This window comes from Metopolophium dirhodum, chromosome 4 (assembly GCF_019925205.1).
Source record: "Metopolophium dirhodum isolate CAU chromosome 4, ASM1992520v1, whole genome shotgun sequence".
NCBI lineage: Eukaryota > Metazoa > Arthropoda > Insecta > Hemiptera > Aphididae > Metopolophium > Metopolophium dirhodum.
Genome location: NC_083563.1, coordinates 12,963,981 through 12,982,899, shown reverse-complemented (window position 1 = coordinate 12,982,899; position 18,919 = coordinate 12,963,981). Strand labels below are relative to the sequence as shown.

The window sequence follows — 18,919 nt, the reverse complement described above, 5'->3', positions numbered from 1 at the left end:
TTTTATTTTTTTGTTACTACTCTGGACATATTATTGGGTAGTGTTACTATCCATTTGTAGCAACGTGGATTAATATTATAAATGTATATCTATAAGTTTACCACGTAAGCTATACCTACATAATATATTATACACAATAATAAATAATAATATAATATGCATATCATATATACATATAGGTATTTCCAAGTGTAAATGTGTACATTAACCCAGGTACACCCACCGATGTTTTGAAAATACACAGATTAAATTAATATATCCTTGTAGGCGTAATTACCACGCCCAGAAATATGCAAAAACATTTGAAACAAAATTGGCATTGTTTAACCATTACACGGTACCTGATTCCAGCGCGCGTACGTTTTTTGTATTCACGTGACAATTGACAATGCAGCAAGTTCTATAATATAAATGTTTGTTTTGAGGCTCCGATGAGGACATCACGTGGGTCACCCTATATAGTTGTATTGGTATACTAACATATTATTATTCTCGTGTACAATTTATTATTTCGCCAACAATTTATTAGAAAAAAAAAGAAAAGGTACGTATAAACAAATATAATATTATTATTATCAAATGCTTTCGGTTAAGATCATCATTGATCGATTAGCGGTGTATAGGAACACGTTTCCGAATGTCCGGTTTAGTGTGCATGTGCATAATATTTTTTTTATATTATACAATAGAGACACCTGTCTGATGTGCCTATACAGTATGGTATACCTATTATATATTATATGTGTAAATAAATCTGTCTGACCCGCTCAATTCCGGACTCCTGCAATGACACGTTATAATCCTCAGAAAAAAAAAACTTTTAAAACACAAACAATACTATATAACTTATAACTTTATATCTATATAACTATATCAACTTTTTAATTGTAAATTAAATTGTATAATCGATTTCAATTTCAAATCGTCCTAATTATATAGAATACTGTATGGCTGGAAATGCGAATATTGCATAGGTACTGAGTTACATATTTTTAAATTCTGTGTTACTTTTTCATTCAAACATTATTCTTATAAAACTACATATAATGTAAATATAATAATATCCATCCATAGTTTACCTAATTAAATGTGGCGAAAATTTACAACATTAAACAACGACCTATATCACAAATCGTAATAATATAATATATAAGTATACGAAATGTAATGAAAAAAATTAGTTTATACATTGTACAATTATATTATATAGGTACACTGAATATCGGTATTACTTTTTACTATTTATTCACGCGCCGAAATGCGTTACTACACCTATATATACCTACCAATTTAGTTTTTTTAAATTTAATATCTGTATTAGTATTTTCTATTATTTGAAATTACAGTTCACTAAATTAAAACGCATATACAACAAAAAGTCTCCTCTGCTGCGGTGAAATCAGCTTGTACATACCTATTGTATATAGCATATATAACGTGGTACACGGCAAGTAATAATAATTGGCTTTTGGGGCGTGCATGTTGTAAATTTGCATAGATTATTTATTTGAAGAACTGTACGCACTGCAGTTATATACAACTCGATATTGTAATTTAACTTTTCGGAAACGCGAAACTGTTAATTTTTGTATTTTAATAAAATTGTTGTCATCGTTGCAAATAAATCAAAATATTATACAATTGTTTTCAAACAAAACCAGAAGTCTGACGAATCGCATCAGGGGACTTTTGATTTTTATGCATTTAAATCACGTTCAATTCGCGTTGACTAAATTCGGTTTGAACACGTTTGTGTGTGTGTGTGTGTGTGTGTATGAACTCGACTGCGATGTTTAATCTCGGCCTGGGATGTACTCTGTGTTCAAAACTTATGGTACGCCTGTTGAATATGTAATGTGCAGTCCTGAAAAGAAAATGATAATGTCATCTATTTTTTTTTCTTTCGAATGCACATAATTAATGATTGCTCTGTTATAATATTATTATGTCGTATATTGTCTTATCCTACTCTGTTTTGCGATTTTAACTATTGGTAATTCCCGCAATTAACTAATTCAGAAATAACATTTAATCACTATAATCACTAATCACTAATCAGTAATCAGATACGTAGTTTCTCGATTTCGTACCACTTCAATTAATTGAAATAACATATAATATTTATAATAATAGGTATAAGCCACTTATATAGATTTTTCTAATTTTTCTCGTTTGGTTGGCTAAACTTCAAAAAAATTATACTGACGAATTATTTGTTTACACTAGCTATATTATATAGGTGATTTTAATATAAACAATTTAAGACGAGTAATGTAAATTATTTTTTAGCTTGATTCAATCGTGAATAAATATTGTCGAAGCAGTTATAAGACTGTTAATTTAATAAATTGGTAGGTATAAAGCGTTTATAAAGCGAGAGCTGCAGTCGTGTAGATTACGTTTGCTGCAGTTTGCAGAAGAATGAAATAAAACTAAACCAGCTAGACAAAATTAAAATCAATACGGTTTGGTAATTCAGAACACGGCCTAATAGCTACACTTTTTCCGATTAATGTATTAAAATAAAACCATTGTTTTTTTTTTAATCCCGACAATTGTTTAGTTCAAATTTAACACAAACCTATATAGGTTGTATACTTGTATGTATACCTTGATATTATCGAATGTGTCCAATTGGATTTCTCCGCTTTGAGAATTAAATCGAAATAAAAAGGAATTGTGTTTTTAAACGCATTGTCGAACGTTGCACACGTGGAGACCTTTTCTCTCTCTATTATTACTATAAAGTTAATTGACTGTTACAGTTGAACACAATTTATTTATGTTTTGGAAGACTCAGTCGGTCGGTAAATGTTACGTTTTACGAGCGAGTTTTTGTATACCAAGTCGTTATTTTTTTTTAATCGTCTCTTGTATACGCGGTATAGGGGGTATAATAATATAATTTCCATTTTCGGGACGTTTTGTCAAAGTGCACAATATTCTACTTACGTAACCTGCGTATATACATACGGGGTGCACCGATCTGATGAGGGTATACCTACTCATGCTATAAAGTCGGGGCGGTTAAGAAACGGAGAAACTTGGAGACGGAAATCCAACGACTTTTAAATTATTTTAATTTCACGCGTTCGGCCGCATCAGGTACAGCGACGCTCGCGCTAAGGCAAGACGGCAAGGCGGCAAGGCAGCAAGGCGGCGGCGGCGAGGCGAACCGTCCGGCGAAAACGGGCCGGCGAATGGTGGCGACCGCGAGCACGCGGACCTCCCGCCAATTATTGTTTTATTCTAATGAAACGGCGAAGAAGTCGCCTGGGCGGACGGGGGGGGCCGTACCGTTTGTGCGCGGCCATTGGTCGCCCCGTCGTCGTCCCCGTCGCGGTCGCGGTCGCGGTCGTCGTCATCGCCGTCGACTTCGCCGCCGCGGCCGTAGACGTAGCCGGTGCCGGCTTGTGCGGCGGCGGTGGACGCGACGGGCACCGGGACAACGGTTCCATGCGGCGGGTGTGGTGGGGCAGCGGCGGCGGCGGAGACGGCGGCCCAGGTGTGCGTTGGCCTCTCTCGCCCGCTCCGACGCATTGTTTCGCGTCCCCCCCCCCACCCCACCCCCCCAAACAACACGACGCCGGCCAGCGCCACGGGATCGGCGTGTAATTAATATATGCGCGCGGCCGTTACACCGGGCCCCCATCTCGCCGTCGCCCCCCCACCCCCCAAACACGATATACACACGAGCGCGCGCTCAACTCGCTCCGGCGGCGGCGATGCGACGACCGTCCGACCGTCGTCGTCGTCGTCGTCGTCGCTGCCACCGCCCGCCGCCGGCCCATCGAATGGTGGCGCGGCGCGCGCGGTGCGCCGGACGGGGCCCGCCGAGTCGCCGGCAGCCGAAACGACTACCAGTTGTACGATGACCGCCGGCGCCCGTGTCCACAGGACGTGCCGAGTACCGCTCCCGTCGCCGAACACGTGCCGCCGCCGCCGCCGCCGTTGCTATCAGTGCGATCGTTGTTGTTAACACACACGCGCGCCGCCGCCGACACATTTCGTACAAACGACGTTTTTAATTCGTTTCATATATTATATTGTATCGTGTATTGATATATTAAATTTTATGCATATTATTAATGATAATAATAAAATATAAAATACACGGTCGCTGTTATCGTCATCTGTACAAAATTTAATATAATTTTTTGCAGTTATTTTTGTTCATTATCATCATTATCATTTTGTGTCAAAAAATACAATTAACACGTAGAGATACGCCGGACACACATATACATACACACACACTCACACACAAATATTTACATACATACATACACATACACACACGACTTTGCGATCGACGGACATTGACATTGTGTTTGACGAACATAATATTAATATTATATATTATCTTGTAATAACAATAATAATTATTAACAATATTTTGTCGTCGTCGTCGCCTCCGCGCGCGCGTGCAGTGCGTTTGGGACACAGTGCGCCGTGTGTACACAGGTACTATATTTAGACGGGGAATTATTATTGTTGGACGGACATTGTGTATTTTGAATAACTTCGATCCCGCGGACCGTTCGTGGAGATAAATAAATAAATCGCAATCGTTTTACTCAGTTTATCATCACCGACCGAGTGCGACCAGACTTCGAACCGCGGCTTCGTCCAGCCGACCTGACAGTCTTGGCGAGAAACAAGACCGCTCCGACGTCCACGCAATACCACCTCAGGTAAATTTCCTTGTCTTATATTATTATTATTATTACCACGATGGTAGGTACCTACGACAGTTAGTTTTTTTATCTGCCATATTGTTGCATTCGACGGACGGCGACGTATATAATATAGCCGGACGAAAAACGATCAGCGGAGTCGTGTCGGATCGGCAAATAATAATAATAATAATAATGATGATGATGATAATAATAATAATAAATAATAGTAATAATAATAACGTGCTAGGGGACTGTGTTGGTTGGAAAAATAAAATCGATTCTTCTTCTTCTTCGAGGGTTGTTACGATAATTAGGTTTTGAGACCACCGCCGCACGGCCGATGAGGGGTTCGGAGTTTTCCATACGCGCGCGGCCCCGCGGGGACGATCGGTCGACGAACGTTGCATAATGCCGAATTGACAGTATAGATATTATTATTATATTTTATTTTCTCGTTCCACTATATCAAATATGAATGCGATTCCCAAAATATCTCGCTCTATAGTCATTATATTCTGTTATTCTATAATGTGCGTACGGTTTTAATTGACTTGATAACGCGATCGATGTATGACCAATTAGGCACAAACAGGAAATGTGTTCCGTTCGAATTTATTTTTAAATGCAGAATTAAGCTTGTGTCGAAAGTTTTGATAAACCTTATGATTTACGTTCATTTTCAACTATCTATATTGTACCAAAGTTCACATGCTGTTTACAAAACGAACACCGCTGCAGACTTGCAGTATTTATTTAACTTAGAACTAAATAGGTTTTTTCGTAATTAAAACTTATTTAGTTTAATGTTTTGTATATTTTCTAAAGACTTGGTACCCACATTTTAATTTTAAAATAAATTATTCCTGAAATAAATAATTATTTTCGTAATTATTCTTGTATTTTACGAAATTCTAAAAATTTCAATTGTTTTTTTGATTTAAAGAATACTAATTTTAGTTTGAACTAGAAATGGTACGTGTTTTAATATTTTACAATTAAAAATACTGAAATTGTTATTACTCAATAATTTTTTTTAAAATGCTTGTGATAAAATGTGATTTATAAAATGCTAAAATAGGATTATAATGGGTTCAATAAGGTTCCAGATTCTAGGTATTGAATTATTACTTCTGGGGTACAGCGTGTATACTGTACCTATGTCTGCAGTATGGGTAGTATTAAAAATAACCATATAATTACTAAAATAACTAGAAAAAAGTTTGTAGTATACCTACTTATAAGTTATAATAAACTAACTCGTACTTGGGTGAATAACCCAATAATAATATATTTTATTACATAGTATTTATTGGGAATTAACCTACAACCTTTGGAGGCCAATCTCGTTAAATATCCGTGCAGGATTAGTGCTTTCTTTTTTCCCTCGTTTTTAACAATAAATGTCGATGATGTTTAATAATAACGTAATTTTAAATAATTATAGATATTATATTGTTTGTCGTTCCACGTTTCGTCTTATATAGTATAGTTTTGTCCACACTTCACTCTCGCTACACGACCCACACACTGACCACGGTATTGCTCGTATATAGTGCGTGTGTGCCGAGTGGGTATCGGGGAGTTGGGGCGAAACGTCGTAAATCTCGTAAAGTTGACTCGGACGACGACCTCCCTTCTCGCCATGTGAGACGAAACCCATCCTGTCCCGCCGTAGATGGCCTCATCTCTCTTTATATATACATGCACACACATAATATAATATATATACACCTATTCCGATTCAGCTCGGGTTTGTTTTTCTTCGTTTGGGCAAAACTCGAGAAACTATCGTGCGGGTGCACCCTCGTATCAGCGTCTGAACGGCCGTCTCTTGATACGACTATCAATCATAATTCGTATATAGTAAATAAATATAATTATATATATGATGCCCGGCCGAATAATATCGGTTGATGCGTGCGTGCAAAACATACTTATAAAATATAAGAATTATTGAAGACACGTCTGATATATAGGTAATATTATTATATTATTGTATTTTAATATTTTACCTACCTACCTACCTACCTATACCTACCTATGGATAGTGATAATAATATTACAATCACTCGGAGAACCGGTCTCCGCGGTTGGTCGGAGAGTATAATTACATTATAATATACGTGTATCTATGCATGCAGCGGTGGCGTTAATGAGCGGGTGAAAAGCTCCGGCGGCCGACCAATTAAAACGCCGCCGCTGACGATTATGTATGCGCGCGTCCCGGCGGAGGCGTGGCTGATAAAACGGAATAGATAACGAGACACCAACCCTGTGCATATATTAATTAAAAAAATGCTCCCCGTGCGTCCCCCTCCCACTGTTGGCCGCCCAAAGCTCCGGCGCGCTGCTTTCGCCGCCGCTGCCCGTTTCGCGTGCGTTCGCCGGGTAGGAGTTGACGGTGCGGTAGCGCCGCGCCCGGGCGGGGGCTTTTTTGAATATGCGCGCGCGGCACCACGGTGACGACGACGACGACGACGGCGGCCGAGGCGGCGGCGGGGCACGTCGTTCCCCGGCATTAGCATATATACCACCCCTCCGCGCGACGAACGCCGTTCTGCTGTACCGCCGCCACTACCCTCCGCGCCGACGACCCCGCGGGCCAACGGTTTGTCGGGTTCTAGTGCGCGTGCACGGCCGCCTCCTCCTCATCCTCCTCTCCGCGACTCCGCCGCCACTTACTACTCCTCCTCCTACTACTTATACTATATACGACTCGGCGACGACGACGATGACGACGACGAATGCCCGCTATACAGATATACATGTACGGGGGTTGCGGGGCCACCTTCACCCCTATATCACCTCATCGCCATCCCCACCACGTGAAGACGCTTAATTATATACGAAGCGGGCGCGGGGGCGAACAACCACCGCCGCCGCTACCCCTAAGGATGACGGAGCGCGCGATGCGGTCGGGCGTGCGGAAAGCGTGCGTGGCGGCGGCGGCGGCAGCCCCTTTTCCCGCATGCAAAACAGAAGCGTCCCGGCGCTGCCGCAGGCTCACGCGCGCTCTCCAGCAAAAAAATAATCGCGCGGCCCCGACAGTTCCAAATAACCATTCGCTCTGTGATAATATACGGTCTGTGTAGTTCCTCAAATTATTATTATTATTATTATTATTATTATTATTATTATTATTAAACATAATTCTTATTATAATTTTTTTTTCCGCTGTCTCTAATTTTTTTTTTTCATTCGTGTCTATTGTTTCGTTGCGTTTTCTTGTCTTGAATTTTTTTTTTCGCAAACAATCTTTGTATATTTATGATAAATTAAAATTGTTTTTAATGACCACGCTCGGTGCCACGGCCACGACGGCCGCCGTCTGTGATGGACAGTGTTTGACTTTTCGTCCGCGAAACGCCTCCGGTAAAAACGACGGAACGAGATAAATAAAAAAATAATTTAATATATTTGAACATTTTCCGCGAGTGCACTACGGCCAGCGTGGCTATAATATATTCCCGTCGGGCCGACGTCGTTCGCGGTTCCGTCGCAGCCGGACACTACTGACTATTATCGTGAGTACTATAAAACGCACACATATTTTGCACGCTCGTTGCACATTTTATTTTTATTTTTTTATTTTGGATTTTCTCCTCTTCGTATTCTTGCCACAATAGTTTTTTTCGGCGTGCGGCTAAAGGTTTTACGTCTCGTACTTTTAAAAAAAAAAATAATATTTTTTCTCGACTGTCGACTGGTATTCATTTTTGCGGGCTTGACATAAATTATTAATTATAATAATATAGTCACCACGGAAATTCATATTTTTGAATTAATTTATTTTTATTTCCTCTAAATATTATACAATATTTAAATATTACCTAAACTTAGATTTTTATAAGACCGGGTTCGTTAAAATATTTTGTTTCGTTTTTAATATTATAATGGTTATAGGTAAGGTATGATTAAAAAAATTATTTATCCATTATCGTTTGTCCATAGACATTTATTAATATATCAATTATCCAACGATGGGTCGTCCGCCCGGTTTTTTGCTTAATCCTATATTTGTAAGACCAGTAAACCAGTGTCGTTACCGTAAATGTCTGTTATATTGTGCAATGACTATACAGTTTCAATTAACGAGCCATATTATTTTATATAATTAAAGCCGTTCCTGCATAATTATTATTGCTCGATCTCGTGGTAAATTGACTTTTAAGTTCTCCTTGAAAATATATGTGTTTATAGTTTTTGTTACATACGCTGCAGTTGGTTGTTCTCAACATCCGATGTTGTTACAAAACCAGATTTTTTCAAATACAAGTTTATTATAATTGTATTATTTATCATTACGCTTGGCGTCTCCTATTTTTTCGAAAACTATCGCGTGGCACCAGTAGGTATAGTACAATAATTATCTACAAACTTAATAATTATTAGACAACGGGAAAATATGAAATCCTAGTCATAGTGTGCGTGGTTCGGTGTTGGCACCCTTGTGTTCTCTCGTCTAAGCACGTTTCCACCCTCGTATATTTAGACACCACCGCTGTTGCCTCCACCTCCGCCCTATGATTCTCCGGGGTTTTTCTTAGTTAGTTCGCGCTAATCCTATTAACCGATATCGATTTTTTTCCCCGCACATTACATAATGACGCGCACGAGTATATATATATATATATATGTGTGTGTGTGTGTGTTGTGCCGGCGTGAATTTGGCAACGGGGCAGTTGGTTTTTAAAAAGGGGAAAAATATATATAATATATTATCTAAAACTCATTGGTTTTGTTGTAGCTCCACTAATGTGCGTATATTATTATATTACATAATATTTCGTTGTGTATATACGCGTCAAGGCATAGAGTGCAGTCTCATAGCGTGCGAGTGTGCAGTGTGTATAGTGTAGATCAGTAGCCGCGCGGATAAAATCCTTCAGCCGTATAGCTAGGTAAGACTTTAAGATGAATCCATTACTAACGCGCAAGGCATAAAATATATCTGGCAAACTTATTTAATATAAACGGTTAGAAGAGCGTAGGAAATGAAAAAAAAAATAAATAAATAAAAGGAAAAGCTGTTGTAAAACTATTGATTATTCACCGCTCCCCAGCCCGTCTCCCCTCGTTTCCCTATAGCGCGCGCGTATATATATACGCGAGTGTGTGTGTATATTTGTGCGTGTATGTGTGTGTGTGTGCATGTGGCTGATGAACCGCGTGTTTGGTAGACGCATTCTTTTTTTCCTTTTCTTGTTTCTTTTCCACCCCCGCAACACACTCACACACACGTTGAAAACCGTAACCTCCTCCACCGCCACCATCACCGCCGCCGCCACCACTGCAGCCCGCTCGCATTGTCGCCCGATGTTATTATCCGTTTTCGCCTCGGCTACTCATGAAACTTTAAGTCCGGTGTTATTACAAATGATACACACACGCGCTGATTAGCTTTTTCTCTCTATCCGATTTATTATATATCACGTTATGTGTGTGTGTGTACGCTGTATACATGGGATTTTCGCCCCAAAAGGGTGTACCACACATATACGCACATCATTAATCATATATATATATAAGACGCGCGGTGGTTATAGGCTGCATGCCCGCGGTCCGCACAGGAAAAGATAATGTTTCTTTTGGATAAATTAATATTTATATATATATCTATATATAGGTATCTGGTATATATATATATACTTGTATATCGCCGTTAGGGTGGTATGAGGCGGTGGTGAAACGCACGCTGTTTTCTTCGAGGCTATTCAATTGGTGGGTGCTTAATACTAACCACGGTCATCGTAAGGATTTCGGGGGTAAAAATCAAAAGCGCTCCGCTGTTGTAAAAACCACGATTTCGTATAAAAACTTAATCCACACCCCATCTGCGTTTTTCGTCCTCAATTCTTGGATCGTAAAATCGTTTATGTCTCTCGGCGCGTACGTAACGGATTTACATCGCCGGGACTTTTATAAATCACGACTTTTGGAGACCCGGTCGCGGAGAAAGCGAGAGAGGGATAGAAAAAAAAATTCTCATAGCGTTTAGGATTTTTACTGTTGGCGACCGGCTGACGGCGTTCTAGAAACTACCGTCCTCGTCTTACAGTCATCCTATATGCACTATAATATAATATTATGTGGGCATTTGTGCGTCTCAAAACGTTATTCTTCTCCTTATTATTATTATCATCATTACATTTTTCCAGGCCGAAATAAACGTTGGCGCGCGCGATGGTTAACGACCGCAATGACCTTTTTGGAAGTATCGAAATCATGTCACGATGCGTATAATATATAATAATAATATAATCTAGTGTGTACATAGGATATACGTAATGATATATTATTATGACGTACGCACTACGCCGTATAGTTTGCTCGATGACAAATTCGGAATTTTCAAATCCCCGCACCGGTGACACTATACAACAATATAGACACACAGTTACATAATCATAATTTTTTTCGATATATTATTATATAGTATAGTATTTATACCATCGCGACGATTAGTTCATTTTTTTTTTTAGAAATCTGTTTTACGGATATTATACGATAGTGACACGCGTTTAAACATGTGTACAGTGTATAGAGGTGTGTATATTTTTTTGTTTCCTGGTCAATTCTTCAACCGTGAAATTAAAGACTATAAATGGCTTTCGGTGCGTTCCCGGGATGGTCTGTGCGTTTGTCCCTCCCTCGGTTGCTAGTTTTTCGTACTTTTTACACGAAAATGACCGGAAAACACGCGTGCTGTCTGTGACGGTTTTACACACATTAGTGTAGGCATACCTATACTGTTTCTGCGTTCTGCAGCCTACGTACCAAAAACGCGGTAGGTGGTATGTGTATATTGATGGATCGGTGGGCTCGCGATTTTCGGTTTGAATTTATTTTTACACAATTCGAAGTCAACTCCAGGTTATACAGCAAATCAATTATTATTGTTAGGTTATTTGATTATTTCATGAATCGCCAGCAACGATAAATTACGTATTTCTCACGTAATTCGGTTTATTACGTTGTTTCGTATGATATTTACATAAAAACTAATGTAAATTTTCCAGTTATTTATATATTGAGTACACATAAAACCTACATTGATTGCGCATTAGTAATAATCGCATTGAAAAAACTTCCATATGTCTAGGTATAATAATATATGCGCGAATTCCCGCAGCGCTGGCAGTTGTAGTAGTTGTAGTAGTATAGTAGCAAAAACGTACCTATAAATCAATAGGTAGGTTAGAGGTACCTTCTATAAAAATATATTATAATATACTATTATAGAGTGTACCGACTACTGAGTTTTCGATTCTCTCCATAGGTGGTTTGTTTTAAATCCGAAATGATTACTTGATCGATGCTAATAAAAATAACTTTTTCTGAGGTCGAAAGTAGAAAGTTAATAACACGTTTCGTCCGTTTCAACCCCGTTGCCGCCGAGCGTGGCGTACATATTATACAGCCCGGCTACAGGGTAGGTGCGGTATACATTTATACGCGTATATGTATATAAACTCAGTCAGTCATGCAACCGTTCGACTGTCAAAAACGACGGGGCAATTACGGTGGATAAGTCGCACTTTAGAACGTTTTAAGGGAAGGCGTTTCGCTATTACCATACAGCTATTTTCGGATTTTACCGCTGCCGGAACACTACTATACTACAATAAGTGTCGTCTCGCGAATGATGTGATGGAAAAAAAAACGTGTCCAAACGTGTCGTCGTCGTCGTCGACAGACGAAACGGAAACGGATCCTGTATTTACGACGAAGCGACGCCGCGCGTTGCTTTCGGTGTCTCGGGGTGTGGCGCATATCATTATCGCATAAACATATAATACGCCGCGACGAGCAACGGGTTAACGCGTGTAATCGAATCCGATAAAAACGATTGTAATTTATGCGTTCTCGGGGAATGACGACGACGACGACCTCTGGTAAAACGGAGCGAGCGAGGACCCGCGATTCGCGCGTTTGGCTCGTGTCCAGCGCCGTGCCATATGGACGGACGTCGTCGTATGTTTGTAATAATATGTAAAATGCAAAAATCGAAAGAGAAAAAAAATCGATTTGCAATTTGTTTCAAGTTTTATTTATTTTTACCGCCGCCGTCGTCGCGGGGGTGTCAAGGTCGGCGGCGGCGTCGTCGTCGTCGTCGGGAAGATGATGCGGTCGGTGAACCGTGAAATCAGCTGTTTGGTCACCCCTTCGCCCTTACCCCTCTCGCGCCCGTTGTCCGGTGTAGTCAGTGAAGGCGGCGCTCGTGGAGAAGTGTGTTGTTGCGTTCCCACGTAGTACACGATATACTCTGATATTTACCGTAAATACACAATATACACACACACATAAACACCGAGTGCATCCCATGCACTGACCTACATAATGCTATAATTTTTCCACGACCATGGCGTTAGCATGCATATGGTACAAAAATTAAATTTTCCAATAAATTGCACAATACCAAAATTTACTATACAAGCTTCGTAAATGTCTAAAATTTATATTAGGTGCGTACATACGTTTTCGAGGTAAAGAAACTTGTTTTCGTTCTTTGTTGTGCCACAGTCGAATATCATAAAATTCATTAGCGATGAGTGTAAAAAAAACCCATGAATATAATATGGTCATCATTACTTATTAGTTTCATTGTTCACCCCCGGAAAAACAAATGTCCTCAAGTGCCGCCGCTGCCGCGTTCGTTTGGTCGTATGTGCCGGCGCCGTGAGCCGACGGGACCTTTGCGGCGGCCAGCCGAATGCCGCCCCGTTCAAATGCCGTTCACGCAAAAACACGACACTCGTGCGAGTCATGCTGCGGTCCCGAAAGGGAGACGACGACCCGTCTTCCGAACGCACCTCCGGTCCCATCGGCGTCTAATTATTTCGACGACGTGTTCTGGCCCGCCCGTTAATTATAATTATTACCGCGGCGTACAACAATTCTTCGTCTTAAAAATAGCAATCCAAACAACATGCCTTCTGTTATAATTATTTTTTATGTTTTCTTCGAATCTAATTTTAAAACACTTAGATCGCTTTCCGTCGCCCAGAGAGCTTATATAGTTTTAGTGTGTATCGTCGTCCTCCGCAAATCGTACATACTCGCATCGAAAAATACTGATTATGTTTGTTTTGTTCTCCAGTCCTACAGCATTAACAGCAGTTTTAATTTGTATACTAATCGTATTTCGAATTCAGTTTTAAAAATTATAAAAAAAAATTTTAAACGATATTCAAACGATTTATTATTAATTATAATATGCACTCAAGTAATATCGATTCGGTGAAATGTGTTTTCCGAAATCCAGAAATAATGGCGTATAATAACTAGTGTTTTGTGAGTTACGTTAATAGTGCGCGTTAGCAGTTACGAATTATTTTTTCGTTCGGTCAATATTCGAAACGTTTTCACATTAATCGAATTACGGTCAATACGCCTAACTAAAGCGTCCCCAAGTTATTTCAAGTTAAATATTATATGCGTAAACTGCCTACTTCCGGGGGCGCTTTGCTGCTATCGGCCGTTCAACTAATTGCCTTTGAAACCTACGCTTAGTATATTTTCACAAACACGTGCCGAGCCATATGCCCATTTTGCGTCGCGTTGCACAATTGTGACGTCCGAACTTACGTAAGTTGTGTACAATATACGCACATAATACGTCGTAGACATATTTTTAGGTTTTTCTCCAAAACATATTAACGCACGATACTATATATAATAATATCTATACCTAGGTACCTATATTAATGCATAATGATATATAGTCACTTCGACTATACCTGCAGCTAGTAAAAATTTGCATAATATTATAAAAATATTCATATCGTACCTATACACGGGAGAGAGACTGTGTGATCGGAGAAACGGCTAAGGGGGCCGGGGTAGTGGGGGTTGCATATCTACTCCCTCGACGTGCCCTCACAATATAAAATTCCCTACGGCCGCGGCGTGCGCGCATTAGATTTGCATACACTTATAAAGCCTTTGGCACGTTCTGTTTTTTTTTTTCCATAAATATTTTGCAGTCCATGATAATGATATGATCGTGTGCCCCGCATCACCTCGGTGCGTATGGGGTAGCGTACTGATGTTGCTTAGGTATGTGCTCGAGCCGTGTGTATACACCTTATTAACATCGCGCGGTACATCGTATTTGAATGGGCCACACAGTGGCGGCCCCCCCGCACGCGTTTATGCAAAACACTATTTTTTCGAACGAATTTGAATTTCAAATGTCGCGAGCACAATTCCTCTTATGTGTGTGTGTTTGTGTACATACACGCACGCGCGCGAGAACCTAAGCGGATAGGGATCCGCTGTACAGGCAGCAGCAGCAGCGGCATTGGCGACGGCGGTGACACACGATTCGAAAATCCGCGTGCTTGCGCGACGGTAATAATTACTGTTGCGGTGAGAGGAGGGCCCGTCGCAGATTATCGTTTAGACGAGAATAATTTTTATCTATATATAATGCTATTAAATTTTAATACATATGTATATATTAGTACGTATAAACGCGCAAACTGGTTTCGAAGTTCTTTGTGAGCAACACATAAATCATCATCATCATCATCGTCATCGTCGTCGTCGCGTACAGACAATTGTGGCGGTGGGTGTACGCGGCGGAGGTGGTCCATTAATGGTCAGCGAAGACGAAACGATAATATTTTTTGTCATTTCAATAAATCGGGTAGTCCCCACTCTGTACTAGATCGGAAAAAAAAATAATAATAACCGGTTATACCGATTTCCTTCGCCTCCTCCTACGCGGCTGCGGCTTATTCGCGGGAGTTTTGATTTTAATTAAATATCCTCGGCTACTATATTACATTATAGGTATTATATTTAAAAAAAATACTCATAATATTATAATGTCGCGTGGCATATAGCTGTGCTACAGATTTCTTATTACCGCCGCATACGCATACAGTACAACGCGTACCTACCTATATTTTATAGCACCGCGGAGTCGGACAGTATTATAATCGTATTACGTAACGGAAATAGAAACTGAGAATAATATAATAATAATAGTAATAATTTTATCGACAATAACGCGGATAACGATATATTATATTATAATGGGACGAAAAAACGGTTATGCTAGCGATTTTGCGAATTCGATAGTTGAGGCGTCCTCTCCTCCCCACCGCTCGCCGTGGATGGCACGACCTATATCGAGTGAGAAAATTATTATGCAAATTATGCACAGGGGAAATATTGTCGCATATTGTTTATTGTTAATGGGACCTGCGGGTCGTTTTCGGCGTCACCGTGTGTGTGAATGTGTGTGCGTGTGAGTGTATAATATCATTCCGGTGGTTGTGGCCGCGACGGCAATGTCTCGACGACAATTTTAAGAGGAGGGTGCGCACGGGTCCCCTTCAGAGTGCCGCAGCAGGTCTGAAGTGATGCGCGACGATTTCGCAAATTCTACGACTTCCGAGACCGCCACTGCACCCCGCCCCGTATTCCGTGTCGGCCGTGTGCGTGTCATGTACACGGCTGCGAAAAATTTATGGTTGACAATTAACCGTTTATTAAAAAATAAAGAAAAGAAAATCTCCTCTCGCGTACAATATAATATATAAATCGCATATTATAGGTGCGTTATATTATATGAGAATATAATGGGTAAAAGATATTGACGCGCGCGCGCTCGCGCACACAGGCACACAGACACACGCACACACACGCACACTCGCTTCCCCTCGAGTCGTAAATAATACACACGTAACCCGTCCAGTCGATGCAGTTATATTGCCGTGTAAAAAGGGTTACATCGTGTTAAACGATTCACAATTGGAACGGTTATTATTCGCCCCAGATACGATGTCTATACATAATATGCCTCTCCGCATAGGTCTGTGCGACGACGTGCCTTATAGAATTGTATTATTGTATAACACGTCGCCCATCTACCTGCAGTGCACATATTATTATTATTATTATATACCTATATAGTTTTACGGTGTCTATAATAATAATAATAATAACCGACGACGACGACGACGACGGTGCATGGCGGCGGCGGCGTTCGAGATCGTCTCGCGAGTCGGTCGCGGTCGTCGCGTCGGGGTCGGACGGCGAAAATGAGCTCACGTCGATATAGTTTTACGGATTTCGGTTATACCTACCTATGGCCGATGTCACATAATAATAATAATAATAATAATAATAATACGTTGTCTCGTCGTCCCCCACTTCGGATCACTATGTGTATGCGTGTAATTCGCATAGCCAGCGGTTTGCAATTATTGTATTATTATTTTGTCATTTCAATTTCTCCGTTTGCCATCAGCTGATTTTTTACACTAATTAAAACTACATTACTTTCATTACACTCTTTAAATATTATGTACACTCGTTAGCGTACACGTTGTGATCTACACGTTTTTCCTCATCTCCGCTACCTGTATACCTATGTCCTATATATTATCAGTTATCACTTACACACCGTAATTTAATATTATTAAAAAGGTCATTATTTCCATAACCGTAGACGACGGCCGCTCTCTCCTTTCCCATTTTTCGTACGATTTTGGTGATTATACTGTATTTTTCCTTAACGAAAACAATTGGCAAAGTACTCGGTTTTCAATACAGACAAAAAACGTGTTCCGTCCCAACTGTATTATAATTATTTCGTTTTGCGGGTCGACTTTATAATGACCGATGATGAGTTTAATGTGATATGATAATGATCAACATATATTGCTGTTTCTTCTCCACGTAGTATGTTTGTTAATTACATCTTATTTTTTCGAAATATTTTAATTCGTCCCGACTGCAACGACGTTCGATTACAATAATTATTGCTTGCAGCTGCATAATTATTATCTCTAACCGATTTTGGTGCACAAGTGGTTGTATATAATAGGATCCGATTTATGAAAAAATACATTATATAAACCATGTGTACGATTTCGAATTTTGTTAGTTTAATTTGCGGTCGATACGTGAACACACACACAATAATGTATAAATATTACAACTGTATATACAGATATCGGTCTGTGCAGGTCGACCGGGCGGCGTTCTCACGATATAACGAATGTTTGAATTGTAGGTACGTGCAGGGCGGCCATTGTGAATGGAAAAAAATGCATTTGGATATTATTATTATTATTATTATTATTATATTATATTATATTATTATTATTATTATTATTATGTATCATTATATTATTGTGTGCTCCTCGCATGGGTCGTCCGGTGTGTTGTTGTTGTGTGTCCGAAAACCGCGGGACGTACCGCGATGTATATGCGTTGAACATTCCGACCGATGGTGGTGTCCTCTCATACGCAGCATAAATCCCTAATGAATCGACCCTGACGGTCAGGTGAACCCCTACGAGATCCCATGATCGTGTATATACGTGTGCGCACTGCTGCAGTATACAGAGCGATGACGATGTCGCGTTCGTCCGGTGTCGTATAATTTTTCCGATGTAAACCCATAAAACCGCGTTTATTACAAACTGAAAAAAACAACCTAATGAATATCCGAGGCGTGTGTGCATAGCGTTTACGCTTGTGCCCTACACACGCACTCACACACACAAAAGCACGTGTAGACTGTCAATATATATATTATTATATTATATTATGTTATGTATCTGAATTTACATATTATATACAACGTTCGGTGAGAGAAGTTTACGAGTGTATTTCTGTTTTCGACAGTGTAATTGTGTATATTAAACATTGTAATGGTGTAAAAATGTTAATGAATAACGTTTTATCGGTTTTATTGTAATTAACGTTGCGTATGGTGCAGGTATATCTATTTCGTTTTTGAATTTCCAATACCGTTCTAGTTTAGAGATTAATATTTATCCGATCTCTTCGTTATTTTTATCGTATGCGAGATGGCATTTGGAATAGTTGGCAAACGTCGACGCACACAACAAACATACCTATATGTGTTACATACATACACATTACACATTATGTATAATACGATTCAATATTATTATGCGCGCGCACGCATATTATATTTTAATATTTAAAGAAATTTTAACGACTCGGACGATTGAATAAAAATTAAAAATTAACTTCCCGCGCGTCCTTTGTGTTGTATAATATAAGACACGCGGAATAGAGTAACCCGTCCGGACGAACTCGCAGCCATATAATATAGTGTGTGCGGCGGCGGCGGACCAATTATTGTCATTATAATAATATTATATACGCACAAGTATTTTTCGCCTGTAAAAGTCCGCAGGCACCGCGAGTTTATGTTATATTATCCATCGGCACCGCCACTCGAAACGCTC

The 18,919-nt window shown here is 39.9% G+C and overlaps 1 protein-coding gene across 2 annotated transcripts in view; it reads left to right on the top strand.

Moving 5' to 3' along the window:
* Positions 1–3,862: 3,862 nt before the first annotated feature.
* The window catches only part of LOC132943132 (zinc finger homeobox protein 3), a 108,094-nt gene continuing 93,037 nt past the window's right edge, over positions 3,863–18,919 (top strand). Inside the window, exon 1 of one of the 2 annotated variants that reach the window (XM_061011963.1) lies at positions 3,863–4,694. The gene's annotated coding sequence lies outside the window, so the exon portion shown is untranslated. Of the gene's footprint in view, positions 4,695–7,701; positions 8,204–18,919 lie in introns of those variants that run through there. The other variant, XM_061011964.1, reaches the window with a different exon arrangement.